General features: G+C 41.6%; 1 protein-coding gene across 2 annotated transcripts in view; it reads right to left on the bottom strand.

Moving 5' to 3' along the window:
- The window catches only part of PDSS2 (decaprenyl diphosphate synthase subunit 2), a 235,444-nt gene that overhangs the window by 169,926 nt on the left and 47,083 nt on the right, over nt 1–18,435 (bottom strand). The gene's annotated exons all lie outside the window — the stretch shown is intronic.

The following is an 18,435-nucleotide window of genomic DNA, read 5'->3' as shown; positions in this document are numbered from 1 at the left end:
TACAGAAACTACACTTCTTACATCTGACATTTTTTGAGATACAACTTGCTCCATGGGCATTGGATATTAGGCAGACTATATTAGGTTGAAATTGGTTTAGATGGTAATGTATAATTTTTATGATTCCATTCCACAGGATGCAGGTCTTCACCTGAAGGGAAACCATATTCCCTATCAAAGGAGGATTTTTCCATCCAGGGGAAATTTGTGATTTTTATTGTTTTTTTAATAGTTTTATTATAATGTATCAGTGTTGCATTGAACATAAATAAAGTCTTGTACATGAGTCTTAAAGAAAAATTGTACTTTTATAGTAAATATAGTAAACCCCTCTAATCCACCCTGCCCCTCGTGAACTAACTCACTATACTAATCTTTCTCCCTTCCTCCAGTCCAGATTCTTAGGCAGCCCATACATTAGTAGGTTTTTTTTTGTTCAACCTGCAGACAGTCTCTTACCTAGGTTCACACCTAAGCATTTTCTGCAGCGTTTTACAGAAACGCACTACAGTTCATTTAACATGATTTCCTATGGGACATGTTTACATCTCTGCGTTTTCACCCTGTGAGTTTTTTGGAAAGGGCCAGGAACATTTTTGACTGCAGAAAGCTGCATTTTTGGTTCTATAGACTTCAATGGAAACACTGCAGAAAAGCATTTAGTGCACTTTTGATGCATTTTGTGACGTTTTTGATGCATTTTGCATTTTAAATCTGCCTAGCAAGAAAAAAAAAACACAAAATGCATCAAAAACGCGGCAAAAAGGCATAGAAAATGCAGGTGCAAAAATGCAATGCGAAAAACAATGCATACATGGGTCAAACGCAAAACTGCATAGGTGTGAACCTAGCCTGAGACCCCATAGGCTTGCATCCCACTAACAGCTCCAGAGGAGGAAAAAGTTGCTCAGGATGTAGCCTGGGGAAGGGGGGTTAGTGCAGGTGAGTTCAGGTGCTACAGGGCAGGATATCTTTTAAAGTACATGCAATCCCTAACTGAATGATAATAACTTGATAATGCATTGCATATCATCATTGCCATTTTTATCATCCTTTGAGTCATCTCAGACTGCTAATATCTTGCAGCATCTTGCGATAATTTCCTATTTACATGCATGCGTTCCTACAATGACTGCATGGCATTTCTAAAGCAAGGCTGCTCTTGTGACAAAAGTAAACGAGGCCTCAGTAATGTGCGTAGAACCAGCCAATTGTTGTCTCCATTGGAAAGCTGTATGACAGAGTAACCAACAAAGGAGCCCAACAAGGAAACAGTAACTAAGTGTTTTTACCCTATAACAGGAAACACCTGAACTAGGACCTCCATAGAAGATCACCAAATATTATTTTAATGAAAGTTGCAGACATAAAATATTGAAAATTACTTCCATGAATGTAATTATTTAATGTAATTAATCTCTCCTGGTGATTTTGAGAAGATTATTTACTAAAACTGTGCAAAATCTGCTGCAGCTCTGTATAGAAACCAATCAGCTTCCAGGTTTTATTGTCAATGCTCAATTGAACAAGCTGAAGTTAGATGTTGATTGACTACCATGCACAGCTGCACCAGATTGTGAGTGCACCAGTTTTAGTAAATCTACCCCAATGTGTGCAGAAAGCCAGGCAAGACTCAAGAATGGGGTGATGTCTCGGAGCAACTGCAGTTTGCACTGTAGAGGAGATAACCAAATTCATGGTCAAAGTTAATAGTCATCGTGAACAAATACTACTTACTGTGAATAGTGAATAAGTCAAAATAATCTAGGTTCACTGTGAGCTGTTTCAATGCAATACATGCAGATACTTGCAGTGCTTGGCTTTTTCCCACAGGTGCACTTAAAAGAACAGCAGTTGCATAAAATCATTTTGGTAATTGCATTGCATAATAGCAAACTAATAACAAAAGCAATTTAAAAGGTCTGGGGAGTGTTTCTTATTATCCTCTCTCCTTAGCACAATATTTGCTAATTTCACACACAGCTAAAATAATGTGCATGCAACTTTGCTTCTTCAATTAATGATTCTGCCCTAAATTACCCAAGAGTGACATTTGTTTTGACAGTCGCATAAGCATGTGCAGGATTTTTTGGGATGCTGTTCTATAACCCCGGGCAGCTGATAATGAACTGCCTTATCACTCTGACTATGACAGTACACCCGTACACATTTTTCCTCATTTCCATGCTTCCCAGAAAGTTTGCCCTTCTGACACAAATATATGATATTTTTGGCAATGACACCAAAGGAAAAATAAACTTCAAGTTTGTGTTCGGTACAGCAGACAATTGCAAAAAGGAAGGAGGTAAATCTAAGTTGTTTCCAGCTAGTTGTTAGAAGTCATTTTGTGGCTGCCATTTGATCCAGTAGTTGCACATAGCTGACACACCGGCCTTCAAAATCCAGTAGAACCATCATCATTACATACTTAGCATGTGGTGACTGTGGGAGCTGGGAATAGTTGGCAAAACTAGCGACTACAAGCACTTCAGCAATGTACTTCCATTCTCTCTTTACCAAATTCTAACCAATTTCTCAGAGGACTAGAAAGGGCTAACGTCACTACTTCCAGTAATCATTTCTATTATTGTGCTCTTCTGTGCAGCAGCAAAACAGGCCAACTGGCAGCCAAGTCTTTGCAGTTTATCACATTCTCCAGGGTAAGTTTAAAATGGAAAAGGAACTTTGCAATTACAATATCCTCTTTTATAACAGTTCAGAATGCTTCAATATTATATTGCTCACTAGAAAAGACTTAGCATTGTTGCATGGCAGTGCAAAACAGGAATAAGTAGACAGATTACTAGGTCCAATTCACACATGTTCATGCTAATCACTCTAAGGCAGCCAATCTATTTCAAATGGGCTGCCAACACATTGCAACATGTATCCATAGGTGGTACACACTTGTGTGTTAGAATGCGTGTTGTGGTGCACCTCAACACATCACAATTTGTTTGCTGCAGTGCATATTGATAAAGCTCAGAAAAGTGTGCATTTTACAGCATATTGCTGCACGGGTCTGAATCAACCGACAGATTTACCATAAGACTGCAGCTTGACTTCCTCTTCTCTGATGTTCAGAAGTAACAAATTAAAACTTGCCCAAGATCATTTTTTCAAAGCCCAGCTCTAGCTTGGGCATTCAACCAAAAAGTTATTGAATACAAAAAAGGCAGCTCTGGCCTTGATGCTCGCCTTATCTCCAAAGCTATCCCTCACAGAGTCACTGATCCAACTATGCTGAGCCAATCCTCTGCTGGACTTAATGATTTCTAAGCACACTTATAAATATTTACTGTAAGCAAATGGAAAAAAATAGGTTTATCTTTAGGTGCTATAGGGAAACTGCCACGAGAGAATAAAAGAGGCTACCAATTGTGACCCCATTTAAAATCCTAACTTTCTGTGTCTTACTGATGGTTTGACTTCAGAACTGTCTGAGATTTTCACACTGGACAACTATAAAGATGTAGAATTCAAAAACTTGTTTGACCCTTGTTTACAGAATGCTTGTTCTGGCTCTGTGACTCAAAAGTATTTAAAGCGTATGTAAACCATGAACTTCTCTTATTTGCTCCTTTTTGTCTGGTAAAAATACTAAATAAACCCATTTATACTAAAATGGTTGTGTTATCTGTACAAATTCAAAAACAAATCTTGCCAGAAATTGTGTGAGCTGAGAAATTCCTGTGCTGACTGTTTTCAATTAGCATTGTTCATAACTACTGTATATGGAATACAGAACATCTCCTCTGTGTGTTATGGAGCAGAAAAGAGGTTTTAGGAAGCCAATATTCCTCCTCCATTGATATGCATCACTCTGTAGACACAGGACAAAGTGAGTACTGGCACCCTAGGACAGAAGTGTTCATGGCAGGATCGCCAAGTAAAAATGTAAGAAAATTAACCTGAAATGGAAAAGGAATACAAAAAAAAGTAAAATTAGTAAAAGTAATACATCCATAAAATCCAAGGACTGTTAAGCTGTAATAAATCAAATTTTATTTTTGGGGTTTATGTATGCTTTAAGTCAGCCAAGCCAGGCATTTTTAGAAGCATGAAAGCAAGGGCACCCCCTGTATTTTTTCTTATGACATACAGTATTTAATTTAAGTGCTTAATTTGAACACTTCATTAATTCATTTTTGCATGTATGATATTAGCACTGACACAACTTGAAATGAGTGATGAGGGCTCTCTATTAAGAGTAATCTATTAGTGTGTGGCAAAGAGGTAAGAACAATTTATAGTGAACTAAGGTTTAAGACAGAATGTGAAAACACTTAAAGTATTTTATTGAATAATGAGTTCATTGAAAGTGAAAGTTACAACAGCTTCTATATAATAGAGGTACACTGTTCTTTTTAAAGGTTTATTTCTACTTTAAACAGAGCTTTTGCTTTTTTGGTATTCACCATTTACATAGACATAAATAAATAAGTAAAAATACCCAACTCTATCATAATCATTAAATGTGTTGTACATATTTTGTTCACATTGATCAAAAATGGTATTTAACAGACTGAATCAGGACTATGTAGTCACTGGATTTTTAATTGGCTACATGTTGCTGTACTGTTTCTATTCTGTTAAGTGGTAGTTCCAGAATCCTGAGGGCTTCAACTGCAAATACTCCAAAAGCCTGGGGATACAATGGATTCATCATGCGTTCTTGTCTGCTCACTTCAGTGAGAAGTACAGATGGACTATGTGGCAGTTAGTGTAACACCACTGTGCTTGAGGGACAAAGGAAGAATAATACACATTTTTAACAAGTTGTACATTGCATTGGCACTATCTATAAATAAAGTGATAGACAGCCATTTTAATCTTGAGAAAAAAATGATCAACAATCACCAACCATGAGTTAAAACACCATTATATACTGGTTATAACAGGGGCCATTTGCTTTAAACTGGACCATCATTACCTGTCTGACAGCCTCCCAGGAGACAAACACCTTTGGCTTCACTAGAGGTGCTGTAGCACTATCCTAAGGCCATTAGCTGACATGATTTGTGCCACAAGTTATTGCTAAACACTTATAGAGGTTAACAGCAGTTCCTTACATGTAATCAGCATTTTAAAGATTAACAGTTAAAGCTAAATGTATATAGAGGAAATGACAACACTGCAGCAATCTAAGCAGCTTTGCTAAATGGGCTGCTGACTGAAAGCACTTAATAGAAAAATTACAGATGTGTCACAATGACATTTACAAGTCCAGTCCCAAAGAAACTAAGGACTTCATCAGCCACATGACATTGCTTTAGGGGTAGGAAGAATATATGTACCTGAGTGAGCCCTCCAAGGGGCCTACATCAACTATTAATAAAAAAAAATGTCCAGATGCAGCAATTATATTTGATGAGCATGTGGCAGCAGACAGACGCCTGGAGAGAAGGAAAAAGACAGCAACATAAGCAAAAATGGAACAAAAAAAGCCAAACACATCAAACTGGATTATTTTCAGGAGCTTTTTATGCAACCAGATGAGAATATCTAGGCGTCTAACCATGGCAGGAATGAGAACCCTGGACAGCAGGTGACTGAATGCTGTGCCAGGGATCATTTGGCAAAATAATGGCCACAGAAGAGAACAAGAGCGGAAAATGACAGATGAGTGTATAAAACACAAAATACTAAAGCCAAAAACTGCATAAAATCTCTGAATTGGCTGGCTGCTTAACACTTGCATTGTCATTTTACTGATTTACAGCTGATGCAGAATAGTACATAATATTATAATATTTATCAATGCTGCATGTTAATATTACATGAGACATACAGGAAATCTATAAGCACTATACAATTTTGTGAGCATTAATGTAACAAGAACATGATGAATCATTGAACAGTATTGTAAACATATGTACAAAGAGGCCTCGATTTTTCCCTACTTGGGCACAAGCTGCAACTTGTAATCAAATTATAATATTTACAGAATACTTGCGATGTTATTAGTCAATGTTTGGAACAAATTTTGTTTACAAAGGGTAATCATGTACAAAAAAAGATTTAATCTTATTTACATTTAGAGCCCAGTCACACTTATAGAACTTGTCATGCGACTTTGGCGTGTTTCCCATCCATATCTGTGCAACTTTAAGTCCCAGCGAATTGAAAGTAGTTCCTGCACTACTGTGGCCCGACTTTCATGAGACTTGAGGGCCAAAGACTTCAATGTAAACCCTCCAAAGTCACATTAAATTCACACCTGAATGATATACATGCAACTTATCTGTGACTTTGTAGAGCAAAAACAAGCATCCTTTATCAATGCCAAAGTTGCACTCATTCAAAGTCGCAACGTGTGAATGGAGCCTTACGCAATTTGTAACAAAAAAAAATACTAATAAAATTAAATTTTTAGCGTACCTGTAAAATCCTTTTCCTGGACTACAGTAGAGGATACAGGTTCTCTTCATAATAGAAGGGTTATATGATGCCACTTTCAGGTGACTGAACACTGGCAAAACCACTCAAATCTTTGGACACTTCCTCAAATAACCACTCCCACCCTGTAATTTAATTTTAACCACTGTAGGACGTCATATGACATCCTGGGCTTTCAGTGGTTATACCAGGATGATGCCTCCAGCTACAAGCATCATCCCAATACCGTGCTGTTCAGCCAGAGATTCCCTACAGTGTAAAAGCCATCATAGTGGCTAATTAGTCACTGGATTGCTTTTACAAATGGTGGGAGGAGATGCCCCTCCCCCCTTCCGCCATCCACTGGTGCTTCTCTGGGCTCTCCTGAGCAATCGGGATGCCCAGGATTTTATCTGGCCATGGACCAGATGGTCCCCAGGCATCTTTATGGTCCTGGGAGGCCGGTAGGGATTCCTTTTTTTCTGTAAAGCCTGAGATCAATGTTTTTTTTTTGTTCTCATGCTTTCCAGAGTAGAGGAGAGCCTATGGGGTGTAATAGACCTCAAAAGTCTCCATAAAGTAGCCCTGTCGTGCCTTTTATTCTTTCACAAGGGATGTTTACATTTCTTGTGATAGGAATAAATGTAATTAAAAAAAAATTTAAGGGACAGAGTAAAAATAAAAAAAAATAAATGTAAAAAGAGCCCTTATCTCCCCCACACAGTTGCAAATGCAAACCCTCATATGTAAACAGTGTTAACACCACACAAGTATGATACTGCCATGAATGTTATAGTGAGAGCAATATTTCTAGCGCTAAACCCCCTGTAAAGTCCTCTGTAACTCCAAACTGGTAACCTGTAAACATTTTTTAAGTGTCACCTATGGAGTTTTTTTTTAAGTATCGTAGTTTGGTGCCACTGGACGAGCGTGCAGAATTTTAAAGTCTGGCATGTTAGGTATCCATTTACTCAGCATAACATCATCTTTTATATTTTAGAAAACAATTGGATTATATATATTTTTTTGCATTAAAATTCATTAAAGTCTTTTTTTTTTTAAATCGCGTTTGAAAAATCATTGCACAAATACCATGTGACATAAAAAAAATTATAACACAATTTTATTTTCTAGGGCCTCTGCTTAGAAGAAAAAAAATATATAAAATAAAATTACACACACACACACACCTCAACAAAATTAAAGGAACACTTTTAAAACACATCAGATCTCAATGTGGAAAATATCATGCTGGATAATGATATGGACTGGGTAATGTGTTAGGAACGTAAGGATGCCCCATCCTTTGATGGATATGAAAATTATCAACCTACTGAGGACTGAATTCAAAGAAACCCTGAAAATCAAAGTGAAAAAATGATGCAGCAGACTAGTCCATTTTGCTGAAATTTCATTGCAGCAACTCAAAATGGTACTCAGTTGTTTATATGGCCCCCACGTGCTTGTATGCATGTCTGACAATGTCATGGGATGCTCTTAGTGAGACAACAGATGGTGTCTGTGTGTCCCTCCATGGATATGCCTTCCCAGACAATCACTGACCCACCACCAAAACGGTCATGCTGAACGATGTAATTGCAGCAACTCAAAATGGTACTCAGTAGTTTGTATGGCCCCCATGGGCTTGTATGCATGCCTGACAATGTTGGATGCTAAAGTATGCTTCTAATGAGCTGATGGATGGTGTCTTGGGGAATTTACTCCTGGAAAGTCTTAGATGCAACTTGGCGGCGTCAGATGGACTGAAACATGATATCCCAGAGGTTTTCTATTGGATTTAGGTCAGGCAAGGGGGGGGGGGGGGATTCAATGGTATCAAATCCTTCACCCTCCAGGAACTGCCTACACATTCTCGCCACGTGAGGCCGGGCATTGTCGTGCACCAGGAGGAACGCAGGACCTACTGGACCAGTGTAGGGTGCTGACAATGGGTCCAAGGATTTCATCTGGATACCTAATGGTAGTCAGGGTGCACTTGTCTAGCCTGTAGTGGTCTGTGCGCCCTGTCCAGCTCTCCTAGAGTAACTGCCTGTCTCCTGGAATCTCCTCCATGCTCTTGAGACTGTGCTGGGAGACACAGCAAACCTTCTGGTAATGGCACGTATTGATGTACCATCCTGGAGGAGTTGGAATGCCTGTGCAACCTCTGTAGAGTCAAGGTATCGCCTCATACTACCAGTTGTGACACTGACCCTATCCAAATGCAAACCTAGTGAAAAACAGTCAGAAAAGAGGAGTAGGGAAAAAAATGTTGGTCGCTTCCACCTGTAAATCCATTCCTGTTTTGGGGGGGTCATCTCATTGTTGCCCATCTAATCCACCTTTTGATAACTGAATTAACATCAAAGAAGATTAAACTGATTAACTACTTCCCCTCCACCCTATAGCAGAAATAGTGCTACAGGGTGGCATGGGTGCAGAAAATTATATATATATATATATATATTGTGACAGTAGGCAGGTGAAATCACCTGGTTGCGTCCTGGATGGACGATACATTTGTCCGAGGTTCAGGCTTTATGGGGATTTGTTCCACTAGAGGGAAGTGCTGAGTCCTTCAGCACTGAGGTAATGAGCCCAGCTGAAGGTAGTGGGCTCATTAAGACCTGTATAAAACTTCCCAGAATGCTTAGGGAGTTGCTCCAACCTGGAACCAGATCTGTGCCTGAAATGTCTGGGGAGCTGACATCTTATCTGTGTGCAGAGAGACCAAAGTCTGTGTGGCTAGCCTCCAGTACTAGCAGCTAGGTATAGCAGCAGGCTGTACCTAGTGGGTAGCTAGGGAAACGTGGTTGTTGCAGTAAGTAGCCGAGTTGGCCAGGATTTATTTTGATGTTTCTTTTTGGTTTGCCTTTTTGTAAATATTGTACATAAATTGCACCTGTTTGTTTTCACCTCAAATGTGGTTGTGCTGTGCCTGTTTTTTTTTGTGTTGTGCACCCATCCAGGGGGTCACACACACCCGCTGCCGAGCTAACCCTGTTACATATGGTGGAGGATGCAGGCAGTTGTGGTAACTAAAGGCCAGCATGGAGGAGATAATAAGACAGTTGGCTCTGGCAAATGCCAATCAACAGCAGGCAAATGCCAATCAACAGCAGGCAAATGCAAGTTTCCAGCAGAGCACTGCAGCCCAGCAGAAGGCCTTGGAACAAGCAGAGGTCCGCCATAGGGAATTGCTGGTGCAACAGGACCAGAAACACCAGCAACAAATTGAGGCTGTTTTGAAGCAGCTCCAGCAGAGGCAGCAGACTGAGGCTGGTGATGATTCTGGTAAAACACCATCATTTTTTGTGGGCCGTTTATTGCCAAAAATGACTGGAGATGATGATCCGGAGGTGTTTCTAACCACCTTTGAAAGGACCGCTGAAAGGGAAAAGTGGCCTAAAGAACAGTGGGCTGGATTGATGGCCCCATTATTAACTGGAGAGTCGCAAAAAGCTTACTATGACCTGGAGCCGGACCAAGCCAAAGACTATGATGTGCTAAAAGCGGAAATTTTGGCCCGATTGGGTGTTACCCTCGCTGTCCGTGCTCAGCGGGTACATAATTGGACTTTTCAGCTTGGGAAACCTCCCAGGTCACAGATGTATGATCTCATTCACCTGAGCAGGAAGTGGCTGCAGCCAGAGACTTTGACCGCCCCAAAAATTGTGGAACGTGTCGTCATGGATCGGTTCCTAAGGTCTCTGCCTAATGCTATTCAAAAGTGGGTCAGCCATGGAGACCCAGAGACCACAGACAAGCTGGTGGATCTAGTGGAGAGATACTTGGCTACGGAGAACCTGACCTCCTCTTCCAGAGACTCACGGACTTTCCACCCTAAGACCAGACCATCCCCAGCGGCGGGTAAGATGATTCCAAGGGGTGAGGGTGGAGAGAGTGAGAGGGTGGGAGTATTACCCAATGTCTGGCAAGAGCGGCCAGGAAGGCCAAGGCCGCAAGAAGCAGCAAAAAAAATTATTTGTTACCGCTGCCGGCAAGAGGGACATATTGCAGCTAATTGCCCAGTGGTGGATGAGGCTATGCAGTGTGACTTTCTGAGCAATAGACGTCAGTCGCTGTTTGCGACAGGGGTATCCACTGCTAGCCCGGGCACTGAGAAACATTTGTGCAAGATGACTGTTAATGGAAATAATGTTGTGGGGTTGCTGGATTCAGGTAGCCTGGTAACCTTGATAAGAGAGGAGATGGTCACTACAAAGGTCTCTGGGTATAAAAAGGTGGCGGTGATTTGTGTGCATGGGGACACTAGGGAGTATCCCATGGCTACTGTGTTTTTTGAGACCCCCAAAGGTAACCTGTCTCATCAGGTAGGATTGGTGCCTCACTTACCACATAATGCCATTGTGGGGAGGGATTTTCCAAAATTCTGGGAACTCTGGGATTGTCCTGACCCCCCCCGCTGTCTCTCCTGCAGACCAGGAAAGTGAATCCCAGAAAGCGTCTGAGTGTGGTGAGGTCTCTCCCAAGTTCCCCTTGTCGGTACTAGCTGGGGAGACCCAAGGAACTGGGGAGGAGCCCGCCTCTTCAGATGAAAATCTGCCAGTTGTGGAGTTCTCAGACTTAGAGGTGCATAGGGAAAATTTTGCCACCGAACAGCTGAAAGACCCCACGCTGATAAAAGCACGGGAAAATGTGATAAAAGTAGATGGCGAACTAGTGAGCCCTGAGAAAACTGCTGCTTATCCATATTTCCTTGTGGAAAGGGACCTACTCTATCGAGTTGCTCAAGGGGCAGAAGAAACCATTGAGCAACTGGTGGTGCCCAGACCTTACAGGAAGTTGGTGTTGGAGTTGGCCCATGGACACATCCTTGGGGGTCATTTGGGGGCGGAGAAAACACGGGAAAGAGTATTGCAGCGGTTCTATTGGCCTGGGGTCATTAAGGAGGTAGAAAATTACTGTTCCTCTTGCCCTGTGTGTCAGAAGTTGGCCCCTATGCCCCATTTCCGTAGTCCACTGGTACCTCTTCCCATCATTGAGGTCCCTTTTGAAAGGATTGCCATGGATTTGGTAGGTCCGCTGGTGAAATCCGCTAGGGGGCATCAGTACATGTTGGTCATACTCGACTATGCCACCCGCTATCCAGAGGCGATTCCACTCCGAAATACCTCTGCCAAGACAATAGCTAAGGAGCTATTCCTCGTGTTCACCCGAGTAGGTATTTCGAAGGAACTGCTTACGGACCAGGGAACCCCCTTTATGTCCCGGGTGATGAAAGAGCTGTGCAAACTGTTCAAGGTAAAACAGTTGTGAACCTCTGTGTATCATCTCCAAACCGATGGGTTGGTGGAAAGGTTCAACAAAACCCTGAAACAAATGCTAAGGAAGGTGGTAGATAAGGATGGAAAGGGTTGGGATTATTTAGTACCCTATTTGATGTTTGCCATCCGGGAGTTACCCCAGTCATCTACAGGGTTTTCACCGTTTGAGTTGCTCTATGGGAGACACCCAAGGGGGCTGTTAGATATCGCCAAGGAAACTTGGGAAAGTGAGAGTTCTCCCCACCGGAGTGTGATTGAGCACGTCGCCGAAATGCAAGATAGAATTGCCCAGGTCATGCCTATCGTAAAGGAACATTTGGCCCAAGCACAGTTAGCGCAGCAGAGGGTGTACAATCGGAGGGCCCAGACCAGGTCGTTTGCTGAAGGAGATAGAGTGCTAGTGCTAATCCCTACGGTTGAAAGCAAATTCCTGGCCAAATGGCATGGCCCATACGAGGTGATTGAGAAAGTGAGTGAGGTGAATTACAGGGTCAGACAACCAGGAAGGCGGAAACCTGAACAGATCTACCACATCAATCTGTTAAAGGCCTGGAGGGACAGGGAATCCCTAGTTGCTGAGGCTTTGTCACCAGCGCCATCTGACTGCTTGGTTCCGGAGGTTGGAATAGCAGTCACGCTGTCTACAACTCAAAAAAAGGAGGCTAAAGAGTTTGTGCTCCGCAACACAGACGTTTTTTCTGAGCTGCCGGGACAAACCTCGGGGGTGGAGCATGACATTATCACCCCACCGGGTGAAAGGGTAAAACTGAAACCCTATAGAATCCCAGAGGTCCGGCGGGAGGCAAAACGTGGGGAAGTACGGAGAATGCTAGATTTGGGGGTGATAGAGGAGTCCCAAAGTGACTGGTCCATCCCCATAGTGTTGGTGCTCAAACCAGATGGGAGCTGGCGATTTTGTAACGACTTTCGACAGTTGAATAAAGTTACAAAATTTGACACCTACCCCATGCCAAGGATAGATGAACTAATCGACCGACTGGGAGCAGCCCGGTACATGACAATGCTAGACTTGACAAAAGGTTATTGGCAAATTCCCCTAGCTAAGTCAGCAAAGGAGAAGACTGCATTTGTAACCCCAGAAGGGTCATTCCAGTATAAAAGAATGCCGTTCGGGTTACAGAATGCACCGGCCACCTTTCAGCAAAAAATGGATCAGATTCTTCGTCCCCATCAGAAGTATGCTGCAGCGTACTTGGACGATGTGATTGTCCATAGCGCAGATTGGGCCTCACATTTGCCAAAAGTTCAGGCTGTGCTAGACTCAATACGGAAAGCTGGGTTTACGGCCAACCCAAAGAAGTGTACGATTGGACAGGAGGAGGCCAGGTACCTTGGGTACACTATTGGGAGAGGGGTAATAAAACCTCAGATAAACAAAGTGGAAGCGATACAGAATTGGCCACGCCCAAATAACAAGAAGCAGGTACGGGCTTTTCTAGGAATTGCTGGCTACTATCGGCGATTCATTCCCCATTTTGCTTCTATGGCAGTACCCCTAACCAACCTGACAAAAGGGAAGGAGTCTGTCATGTTTAAGTGGTCCCCTGACGCTGAAGCAGCCTTCCAGTCTTTAAAAAGGGCCTTATGTAGCCAGCCAGTTCTATACTCACCAGACTTCTCAAAAGACTTTGTGGTCCAGACGGATACATCCAATGTTGGCTTAGGAGCAGTGCTGTCCCAGGTTTGGCAGGGGGAGGATCACCCAGTAATCTACCTCAGCCGAAAGCTAAAGTCTCACGAGGAAAATTACGCCACGATTGAGAAGGTGTGTTTAGCGGTAAAGTGGGCCCTAGATTCCCTTCGGTACTATCTGCTAGGCAGACATTTTGACCTGATCACAGATCACGCTCCCTTGAAATGGATGGCTCAAAATAAGGAGACCAATAGAAGGGTAAATAGGTGGTTTCTGGCCCTACAGGAATTTACCTTCACGGTGAAGCATCGCCCTGGTGTTCAGATGGGAAATGTGGATGCTTTATCCCGGGTACATGCCTGCCTGGCTAGGTTGAAACAAGAGGGGGGGGTATGTGACAGTAGGCAAGTAAAATCACCTGGTTGAGTCCTGGATGGACGATACATTTGTCCGAGGTTCAGGCTTTATGGGGATTTGTTCCACTAGAGGGAAGTGCTGAGTCCTTCAGCACTGAGGTAATGAGCCCAGCTGAAGGTAGTGGGCTCATTAAGACCTGTATAAAACTTCCCAGAGTACTTAGGGAGTTGCTCCAACCTGGAACCAGATCTGTGCCTGAACTGTCTGGGGAGCTGACATCTTATCTGCAGAGAGACCAAAGCCTGTGTGGCTAGCCTCCAGTACTAGCAGCTAGGTATAGCAGCAGGCTGTACCTAGTGGGTAACTAGGGAAACGTGGTTGTTGCAGTAAGTAGCAGAGTTGGCCAGGATTTATTTTGATGTTTCTTTTTGGTTTGCCTTTTTGTAAATATTGTACATAAATTGCACCTGTTTGTTTTCACCTCCACTGTGGTTGTGCTGTGCCTGTTTTTTTTTGTGTTGTGCACCCATCCAGGGGGTCACACACACCCGCTGCCGAGCTAACCCTGTTACAATATATATATGTGATTTTTTTAGTTCTGGGTAAGGGGCATGCGTGCACTACCCGCGCTGCCATTCGTGGCCTCGACTGTCAATCACCGGGTCCCGGACGGTGATTACTTGCTGGCACCTGGTGATCGCCGAGTATCTCCGACGGGGGAGAGACCTGTATGTAAACAATACAGATCTCCCTTGTCAGCCCCTACACACTGCTTTGTATGGCTCAGTGTCAGAATGCCTGCTGCAGTCCCGCTATAAGTCGCTGATCGCCGCCATTACTAGTGACAAAAAAAAATTCCAGTATCTATACCGCCATTTGTAAACGTTGTAACTTTCACGTAAACCAATTAATTTACACGTACTGTATTTGGATTTATTTTAGCAAAGACATGTAGCAAAATACATTTTGGCCTAAAGTTATGACGAAATTAGATTTTTTACATTTTCTCATTGGACATGTTTAATAGCAAAAAGTCAAAAATATTGTTTTTTTTTTTCAAAATTGTAACTTTTTTTCATCTCTAGTGCAAAAAATAAAAACCGCACAGGCGATCAAATACCACCAAAAGAAAGCTCATTTACAAATTATGTAAATTTCATTTGGATGCAGCATTGCATGACCGCACAATGGTCAGTTATTGTAGCACAGCGCTGTATCACAAAAAATGTCATGCTATATTCTGATTAAAAAGTGTTCCTTTATTTTTCTGAGCAGTGTGCATAATATATATATATATATATATATATATATATATATATATATATATATATACATACACACACACACACACAGTATGTGTGTGTGTGTATGTATATATATATATATATATATATATATATATATATATATATATATATATATATATATATATAATGTTTGGGGGTTCTGAGTAATTTTCTATCAAAAAAATTATTTTTACATGGAATGTCAAAGCTGACCTGGTAGGGAAGTTGTTAAGGATTTTACAGACATGCAATAAATACAATTTTCTTTATCGTACAGTACAGGACACAGGTTCTCTTCATATCTGAAGGGACATCCCAAAGCAGTCAGTAAGGGGAAGGTAACTAATCGGCAAAAACAAAATTAATCCAAAAGACCCTCAAAAAGATCTCCAGGCCTAAAAGGGCCTCTGAAGTTAGAAAACGAACTGCAAAATGTTATGGCCAAACTGGGATTGTTAGAAACCTGAAAATCCACTGTGTAAAACCTAACAAAAGTAGTGGCCTTGCAAAGCTAAGGATCACATGCTGGGAGGAGATATATGAGGGAATCACCAAAGCTTTCAGTGGTGTTGCCAGTGTTCAATCACCCAAAGGTGGCAGCATATACAGTAACCCTTCCATTATGAAGAGAAACTGTGTCCTGTACTGTATGATAAATTACATTTTACTGATCTATTCACAGCAATAATTTAGGTTTTAGTATAAATCTTTCTCTAGTGGATTAGAAAAAGAAGGCACCTGGCTGACAGTGGCAACACTTTCAGCTTTGTTTCTGCAGCTTTATATGTTGTATATAGCTAGCACTAATCGGCGAAACTTTTCCCCAGCAAATCTCCATATATGAAAGTTGCTTGAATTAATGTGCTGAACTTTTGGCAGATGCGCATCGGTTTTATTCACCAGTAACTGCAAAGTAGCTTACTAGTTAGATTACAGGTAATGCTACTTGAGACATTGGCTTCCTAAATTAAAAGCAGTATCACATGACAGTTTTAAAATGTATTACAAAAACAGCTAATAATAACTGCTGTTCCATATTTTTTAACATCTCCTGCTGGAGAAAAAAAAACACATTGTAAATATCCAGAACACCTAAGCAGTTTCAGCTACTGTTTAATTACTTCCTTGACAGGTTCAGAAGTTACAGACTTCTATGAACCACTTTATGACTGATCCTATGTTCATGTGGCCCTCAAGGCTGCTTGCAGGTTTTTAACAGCTGTCACTGCAGAAAGTTCTTACCCTATATGACACCTTTTAGGTGAGTCCTTTTAATTTTAGCTGAAAAGTATCTTTTGGAAAAATTAAATTTAAAAACTGCTCATGGGACATATTTGGGGTCTATTTAGCAGAGATGAATGTTCTGATGGATAGCATTCATTTCAAGCCAACACTTTAAACCTAATCAGTAGAAAGGTGGAAAGCTTAAACTGGCTTAAAGGAAATGTATAGGCATTTCCACATGTTTATTTATTATGATCAGGATAAAGTCAATATTGTTATAAATAGGTTTATTTTATTTAAAGTAGTAGTAAACTGCAAAAGAAAAAGAAAATCTCCCTGCAAGTAAAGAGCATAATGTGCATAATGTGCTAGTATGTAAAGACTTACCTGAAAACGAAGCCCTCCAGTGGAGTGCTGTGGTCCCCCAAGGCTTCCATCTTCACCAGGTCTTCCTTCTGGGTTCATGAGCTACAGCCATCTGATTGACTGAGCCGCATCACTCCTGTGCATATGCGTGGGAGTTTCGGTCACGGCACGTCTCTCTCAATAGATGGCACGCCGTCCATTGAGAGCACAGTGCGCATGTTCCGGTGACATCACTGGCACTGCTGCAATAGATATCTCCTAAACAGTGCATGTTTAGGAGATATTTACAGTACCTACAGGTAAGCCTTATTAAATGCTAACCTGTAGGTAAAAGATATAAAAGTGGACTTACTTCTACTTTAAGTATGAAATACTGAATATGAAACATGTTTTCTCTTATCCAGCCAGCAGGTGAACTACTTTTTACTTGTTTTCCAGTTCCTCCTTACCTCCTGTTTTAAAGCTGAACTCCAGCAAACCTCGTTTACGTCTAGGTAAAGAACTTTTACCTACTGGATCCTCCACTCCTGCAAGCTTTGCTGTGCTGCTAAACTGCTCCCTTCAGCCTTTTCTCCACTATGCTCAGCTGGTCTAGAGCCTAGTACACATGATTGTTTGTCCTTTTTTTTTTTTTTTGCACGCTAGTCTCAAATTGAAACTAAAGTTGTGAAAATTCTCGTAGAACAGAATACAACTTCGGAGGTAATGCAATGTATTGTATTGTTATGTATTCTTTCGTTTCCAAGCATGCGTGGTCTTGGTCGCTTGATTTTTTTACAGACTAATACTGTATTGATTAAACGAAAATCGTTCATTCTGTTATTGCACAAGGAAATATTTTGTGCTTGTTCCTTCTAATATTTTTGCATGAACTGTCATGATCTGCTCTCAAAAAGCTGTGATCAGATTATCAGAAAGCAGTATTTTTCGTGCAATATTCTCTTTGTGTGTATGAGGCTTAAGGCCCTCTGATGTTGTCTGTCCAAGGCAGGAACCACATCCCTGCCTTGAACGTGAGGATGCTGAGAAACAGTCCACTGTTGGAACATTAGGGAGCAATGCCTTCTAAGGGCTTGGAGGATCAGGGAACTTAAAAGTGCTTTTAGTGTCCCTCTAGACCAGGCTTTCTCATCCAGAATTCTGTGGAACCATGGAGTACCTCCAAAGGTTGCTAGCGGTTTCTTGAGCGATGATTCTGCCTCTCAGATAGGTTCCTGCTGACACTATTGCTCCTTTTAGCTATCTGCAAGAAAGGAAATGTTCTCAATGGCCACAAGTGTAAGGAACATTTTTCCCACTGACCATCACACTAATGTATCATGAGTTGTATATATAGTCATTTTTAGCAGGGATTCCATGAGATATGAAATCTATTTCCAGAGTCTGTGTTGAGAAAGTCGAGAAACTCTGCTCTAGACAAAAAGCACAGAGCAGTTAATTCTTGCAGTGCAGGAAAGCAAGTACATAAGGAGGAAGGGGACAGACAGATATTACAAATTTGTAAAGAGAGACATTAGGAGGATGGATGGATTATACATTCACTCGGGTAGGAAGGACAGCAGACCAGTTCAAGAAAGAAACAAGTTCAGTTCAGCCAAGCTGAGTCATCTCCTGTCTGAAGGGACACAATTAAAACACAGCAAAGACAGTGACACCCTTCCAAAATAGATGGAAGGGATGAGTATCCCTGGAAACTGAAATGCAAAAAAGACTATACCGACAGTTTTTAGTGATTGAAGAGATTAGTTGCTGATTTATTGCAGTGGCATTTGCCAAATGAATATATCAAAATTTACTCAATTTACCTTAGTTCTCTATAGTCCACTACTGCTACAGCACACACAAGCCACCTCACAGGGTCAGTAATAAAGCAATAGGAATT

The sequence above is a fragment of the Staurois parvus genome, unplaced genomic scaffold (genome assembly GCF_062004578.1).
Source record: "Staurois parvus isolate SC_StPar_1 unplaced genomic scaffold, SC_StPar_1.0 ptg000048l, whole genome shotgun sequence".
NCBI lineage: Eukaryota > Metazoa > Chordata > Amphibia > Anura > Ranidae > Staurois > Staurois parvus.
This window is presented reverse-complemented; position numbering and strand designations above follow the sequence as displayed.